Below are 7,342 nucleotides of genomic sequence, written 5' to 3' on the forward strand. Positions count from 1 at the left end.
TTGGAATATAAAATTAAAACCCTATGTTGTCATTCAAAAAAGTAAAAAACTTAAAAAATTATAAGGATAAAAAATATTTAAAAATATAATTTTTTAATAAAAACGTTGTTTTATAAGCGACTTGGAAGTATGTAAAAAAATATTTTCAAAAAAATTTACACTTTTTGAAATAATACGTGTTGTTTGATAAAAGAATCGCCCTGTATACTCAGTGCTACTATTATACAAAGGTGGGCAAGTTAATGAAAATAATTAACTCAAGTTAAGTTAAGTTAAGAGGACACAAGATCGATAAGTTAAAAGTTAACAGTTAACAAATTATAATTTTAACTCGATAAGTTAACAGTTAGTATAGAAAGTTTAAAAAAAGTCAATTTATTTTTTTTTTAAATTAGTATGTAAATCACATAAAGAGAGAATGTGTCTTTCTAGTTTCTAATTTATAAATTATAAAAAAACTTTTACTTCACTATTATTTACTAATTTTAACTATACCCATCTCAAATTAATAATTTGACATATATATTTTTTTATTTATATCGTATAGAAATTGAACTTCATAATACGTGAAGATGAGTATACGACCTTCATATATATTATAAGTTATATAGCAAATATAACATTTAATATCTGGTTAATATTGTACTTAGGATAGTTTTATAATATGTTTACGAGCAGTTTTTGTATTCTTTTTCGTGTATCTATATTATTTTAATTATTATTTGTAAGTAATTTGTCGCTCTCTACCTTCACAAGCATCACTTTTAGAAGTTAGATAATCTCTTTGTTTACTATGTAAATTTTATGTTCATGTAATAAATAGATTCTTACTAAAAAAAAAAAAAAAAGTAACGACTTTCAACCATTTAGATTGACAAAAAAAAATGTCTGTCTTTTTTCGTTTGCTAAAAAGAGTCATGTGTGGGCTACCCTTTACCTATCTACAGCCTATACAAGTTGAAAAATCAAGCTGTTTACACCCTCCAATTTACAAGTAATAATCTAAGCATACAGTTAGAAAAATGGACTTAGTTTAATAATCAAAATATTCATTAAAATTATGATAAATGCAAATTTTTTTTATTTTTTATTTAAATATATTCAATCTGTTTACAAAATAAAAACAATAAGCGAGAAGGATAACATAGAAAAATATGTACAAACATGAATTACGAAAAGAGGAGACCGTTCATTAACAGCACTTCAGATAATTGTAAAGCTTAAAATAAATATTTAATACAAATTAACTTATATAATATTATCTATATTGTGAATGCGAACCTCTCCTTGTCCTTTTAAATTAATAAATAAAATAGTTGTATATAAATCTTAGTACCATATTATTTTATACTAGCCAACCCGTCACAGCTTCGCTCGTGATTGGTTGTTTATTTTTTTCTTCGGACTATGATATATATAATTTTTTATTCAAATTTTATCGTTTAATGTGATCGGCAAGTAAATATACAAAACGGTTAATGGAAACGTATTGAAATTTTTTTACCTAGCAGTAGATATGTTATGTATGTATGAGCACAGTTGGTTTTTTTACATTCAAAAAAATCACCTTAAAATTAGCTTATTTTGATATTTTTATATCGAATTTTGATATTTTTACATCAAATTTTTAGCATTTTTTTGTATACAATTTGTAAACAATTACATCGATATTTCACATATTTTATATAAAATTACATACATTTTTAATTCACATCAATTACATTCATTTTACAATTCTACAGATTTCAATTACAATTATACATTTTCAATTACAGTTATACATCAATTACACACATGTCTCAATACATATATATTTTCCGCCAATCATAAATAAATTGCAAACAAATAACAACCAAAATATTTTTTTAATACTCGTGTCTCTTACCTCCGTTTGAGGCACTAAACTCCTTCGGTTTTCTTCAACAGTATCTCGCTCGATGAGAAAGTGAATATAGTCGGTGCATTCGGAAGGTTAAAATTTAAAATTTAAAAACCGGAACTTTTTTCGCAAAAACGGGTCTCGACAAAATCAATTTTGGTTTTTCTTTTTGTAATTCCAAAAAAAAGACCATTCATACATGAAATTTTCACTGGTTGTTTATATTCTAATTTTATATACACCATACAATTTTGAAAATATTTTGTTTACGTTTTTCTTTTATAATATATAATATCAATAAAATTGTATTTAAGTAAAATAGCGTCAATATTTAATACAAGGCTCCTGATAAGTAGATTTTTACAATAGCAGTTGAAAAATATTATAAACCATGGCCACAATTTGTTTTTAAAAAACATTTAAAGTTTGAATTTTGAATTTTGACAACATTTATCAAATTTAAAATTTAATAATTATTTTGTAGCCAAAAATGTATAAAATGTTCAACTTTTATAACTAAGGATTGAAAATTTAAAACAAGGTTACACGTAGGTAAATAGGTTATATATAAATTATTTTATTCTCAATCATATATCATCAAAAATACTTAGTACCCAATGTCATAGCCTGACTGACCATCCTCGCTCGGAATCATTTTTCTTATACAATGATATTATATCATTGAATTAAAATTTAACACCATCCATAACATTGGACTACTTGTAACCTACTGTATGGCAGAGCGACACTCACTTGCCGACCTTTTTTATATCGAGTTGTACAAGTTCGTTGTTTTTAATAATTGTAGCATATCGGTGTTGTGCTTGGTTCCTAGTCTCAGTGCAGTTGCAAAACTCCGATATTTTGTCGATCACACTCGTTTTGAGGCATTCAGTCATTATTTTTCGTAGTTGGATTAATACTACATACTTCTCGTATTAAATTATTTGACAACACGTGTAGATACATTTCAGGTTTCTTGTTGTTTCGTCTCACTTTTTTTTTTTTCAGTCGACTATTGTTTGGGGTAAAAATTAAAAAAAAATATATAATAATTTATTGAAACTCAACTGTATTATTATTAACAAACCTTTATAAGTATGCATTTGTTATATAGGTACCTATATTCTGGGTTGGGACCCGAAAACAATTTTTCATATTTCAATTTCGGTTGCGGTTATCGATATTTATTTTATGGGAACGTTATTTTTTAAAAATGTCGACTGTCTTCCTACATTATTTTGGATAGGTCAAGCATACCTACTTAGATACTTTAATTTGTTTTCAAAAAAAGTAATGTTTTAGTACAAAAAACGAATAATTTTTATTTTAAATTAATACATCTGTCGCGTGCACACGTCTTACAGGAGATGGTGACAGGATATGATGATGTTAGAAGCAGCAGAAGAAGTTGGTTCTTACAGTCCAGGGGGCCTTCCACAATGCGATAGTTGACTGTTTCGTAGTTCTAACACTGATCTGTGACTCAGGGTTTGCAGATGTGCCTTTGGTCGATGCGGGGTATCGTTATATTAATTGAGTATACCCACGGCCGTCTTGTCACAGTGCCAAGATCTAATTCGTAGAATCTACTGTGCTCCAAGGAGTTCTCACAGATATCTTACCGGCTCGGGTTTTGTCATCTGGCCGTTGGAAGATGCTGAGGCTGTTGCTAGCAATTATAATATTGCTCAACCAGGGTCTGTGTGCAATGCTGACATCATCTCACTATCTATGTGTTACCATAGTGTATTAGATATTGCGTATTATAGCTTTGTGTAGGGACGGAGTAGAGGAGTCCGTAGGTGCCACATATTATGTGGGCTCATGGACCCAAGGGACGTGCCCCTCCCTCTGGACCCCATTAATACGAATCTATCTGCAGTTATTTTATCAAAATATGTCAGTATGGTACATTGGACAGACTTATTATAATAGAAGTATACCATGTAAAATTATATAATAATATACCACAACTGGGTGACGGATCGCTAGCCATTATAGATTGGGAATTATGTCACTAATTATATGACTGCATTAAATTACATTTTATTTATTAGAAATTCTATTGTCCGACAACTATTATCATTATATTGCTCCGCGGTTATTCTGCTATTGTCAAAATCTAATTTTTATCGATCAGTTTAAATGCAATTCGTTTTCAAAATGTAAGCTATAGTGCTCGACTTACGTCTGAACTCTTAATATATGTGAGTGTTGTTTAAAAATTTAAAAACTATACACAGTTATTATACGAAACGATAACAAATGTACAGAAGTGAATGCGCGTATTACACCTTTCCAAACAACCGCTCACCGAAGCGTATGCACTATAACGTTTTTGTTTGTTATTCAAATAGGTACAGGTTTTCGGCTTTTGTTTAAACTGTGCATAATATGGACATGACATAACGGTTTAAAAACTTATAAAACTATATTTTTTAACGATTTAAATGGTTTTAAAAATGTAGGTACAATGATAGCGATTGAATTTTACTCGTGGAGATATCTTATTTGCAATCTCGTTCAAAATAGAAAACTTTTTTTTTCATTTCAATTCTATAATCTATTCTTATCTTGAATGCTCGCAGTAACTCAAAACAAATGTTTTTGAACTTGAGATATTGCTAACCAAAAGTTTCAAAAATCATGTGGTTTTCATCTGATAATGTGTTACGTTTGTAAATCTGCGAAAGGTATTCGCATGATAAGAGCTGCAGATGGTTGTGCTGTCAAGTTTGCTCTTCAAATGTTTATGTCATGTTCATATTATATACCTAGAGCCGTGAAATTGTTCTGACGCTATAATTTAGGATTGACACGAGAGACGTTTCAAACATATTATTATAATAATTATGAGACCGTGGCACCCGGCAAAGGTGTAACCCTTGTTCGTAACACCCAAATATACGAGTAAAATCGGTTAGTTATGTCCTTACGGATGCTCTCATATTGATTTATTACATTATCGTATGTGCTCGTGTCATGGTAAACCTAAAACAACAATCATCAAAAATCCCAATAACCGTTTCATGTAACTTACTATAACTCAGGTAAGTGTAGACTATGTGTGTTAAATGCATTAGAAATAGTAGTTGGATTCAATTTCCTACTCGAAATTCGAAAATATGAAAACCAAAACATTTCAACTACTTATCGTGTATTCAGTCACAAAAATATAAAAAAAAGAACACATCATTGTCAAATTAACGCATTTATCGCTCCGCTAAGAACTTAAGATGTACATGGTGACCCATTAATCTTAGTATGGATTGTAAAGTATTTATTAGTTGTCGTCGCATTCACGAGCATAAAAGTTTTAATTAGGATAAATTCTATGCGAATCATACCAATACAAACATATTGTAGACTGTATCTGTGTTGTTGCAAAGTTCGTTTTAAGAAGGTAGTCAAACAGCACACCTAAAATTAAGTTGTAACTGTCAAAATGTAAGCTAACTAATAATTGGGTGGTACTTAAATCAGGATAATGGACATGATAAGAATGAATGTCTTTGCGTCTTGATATGAGGACATCTGCACCACGACTAGAAGTACTAGTAAGTGAAGATCTACCACAATGATAGATAAAATAATTGAACAAGCCTAATTCACGGTCATAAAAACTATCATTCAACCAGGTCTCAGTCAATACTAAAAATACATAATTAAAAGAAGCAACATTCTATTTAAAATTTAACAATTTAGAACTTAAGCTCCTAAAGTTTTGATAAAACCAATTTACGTAGATCAGTAATATTGCTAAAAGTTTCTTGTCTGAATATGAAGGCGATTGATGAGATCGACTAGATACCAATTTATTAAAAGTCTTCAAAAAAGAACGAGTTGTTATTGGAGAATTTTTGGCCAACATGTACAATTTAATTAATTAATATTGCATTGATATTCGAGGAATTCAAAAAATTGTACAAGTAATGATCGCCTTAACTAGAAGTAAGATATTAGTATAAAAACATTAAAAAAAAATTATATTAGAATAAATAGTAAATATATTGTAATAAAAGTACTCGATGAATATCAGTGGTACCAGATTAAAGTATCCATGGAACAATTTAAATAAATTACACCCCCTCTCCACCCCTTCCAGACAAACAAATTAAAACGATGTGGTGACACTGAGGAAAGTATTTGGAACAAATCTATTATTATTATTTCGATTACTTTTCGTGTACACGGACACAAAAAGTTTTAAAAAATGTAAAAAACACATCATTGTAAATTCAATTCGTCATGCCGTTCATAATATAAAAAAAATAGATTTTTGATATTATTGCATTGCTGTAAGAACAATAAATTGTACATTACAATAACTGCGAATCATAAAGACAGCTAACGGCTCTACGGCTCACTAAACAAACAACTTTTGGTTACATTATTTTTTTGTAGTACCTATTCAAATGAATGCGCGTTCTACATAAAAAAAGGTGGAAACGAGCAGGTGTTTACTACTGGCGACAAAATATATTTGATAGGAATAAGAAAATTAATGTCGCGAATAATAATTACAAATTCGAAAAAATAAAAAAACGATGAACACTACAGATAAATTAGTTAGGTCCTCCATATTTCCATATTATGTACCTATAATGAGAATTGTTTAAATCATAATACCAGTATCCAATTTTTACCGGTTTCAGTTATGATTTTGTTTCGATTTCGGTTTTCAACGGTTTATACCGGTTTCTAAGCCATGGGTTTTTTTTAAGTCACATCAAAAAACCAAATCAATTTACCTAAAAACTGGTTTTAATTATTTTCCTTTCGTATATACATTTCACAATATCGATTACCGTATACAAGTTACAGTTCTCAGCTACGGCGGACGGTCGAATTGTACACAACTGTACTGTGCATTGGGTGTGAATTTAGGGGGTGCTGGAATAGTTTATGTTACACATGTCCATAGGGGGCTTTGTCACCTACACCCCCCTTAATCCTAATACTATAACTAACTGCATTACATTAGCTTTAAATTTTTAATTAGAATGGGGTACCTAACTTTGATTTCGCGGGGTAACTTTGATACCCATATATTTTTATTCACCAGAGTACCATGATAATTAAATTTTTTTTTCATAAAATGGGGTTACTTTGATATCACATTAAGAAATATAAGTATCGAAATTGCCCGTTGTGTTACTTTGATAGCATATTAAAAAATATTGATATCTCAAAAGATAATTTCAGAATTTTAAAAATTAAAACGTTAAAATATTGAACTAGTTGTAACTAATATTTAATTTTGAGCGTTTTATCGTTAACACTACAGAAGTTAACCATATATTAAAAAATGAAATTGTCATAAAACAGTAAAAAATTATCAAAGTTACCCCATTTTACTGTACTACTTTTATTTTTAAACTATGAGAACTTTTTTCGTATTTGTGATATCGAAGAATTAAAAAGTATGTTGCACAGTCTATGTTCTCTTCTTCCTAGTAG

Source organism: Acyrthosiphon pisum, chromosome X, assembly GCF_005508785.2.
Source record: "Acyrthosiphon pisum isolate AL4f chromosome X, pea_aphid_22Mar2018_4r6ur, whole genome shotgun sequence".
NCBI classification, from domain to species: Eukaryota; Metazoa; Arthropoda; class Insecta; order Hemiptera; family Aphididae; genus Acyrthosiphon; species Acyrthosiphon pisum.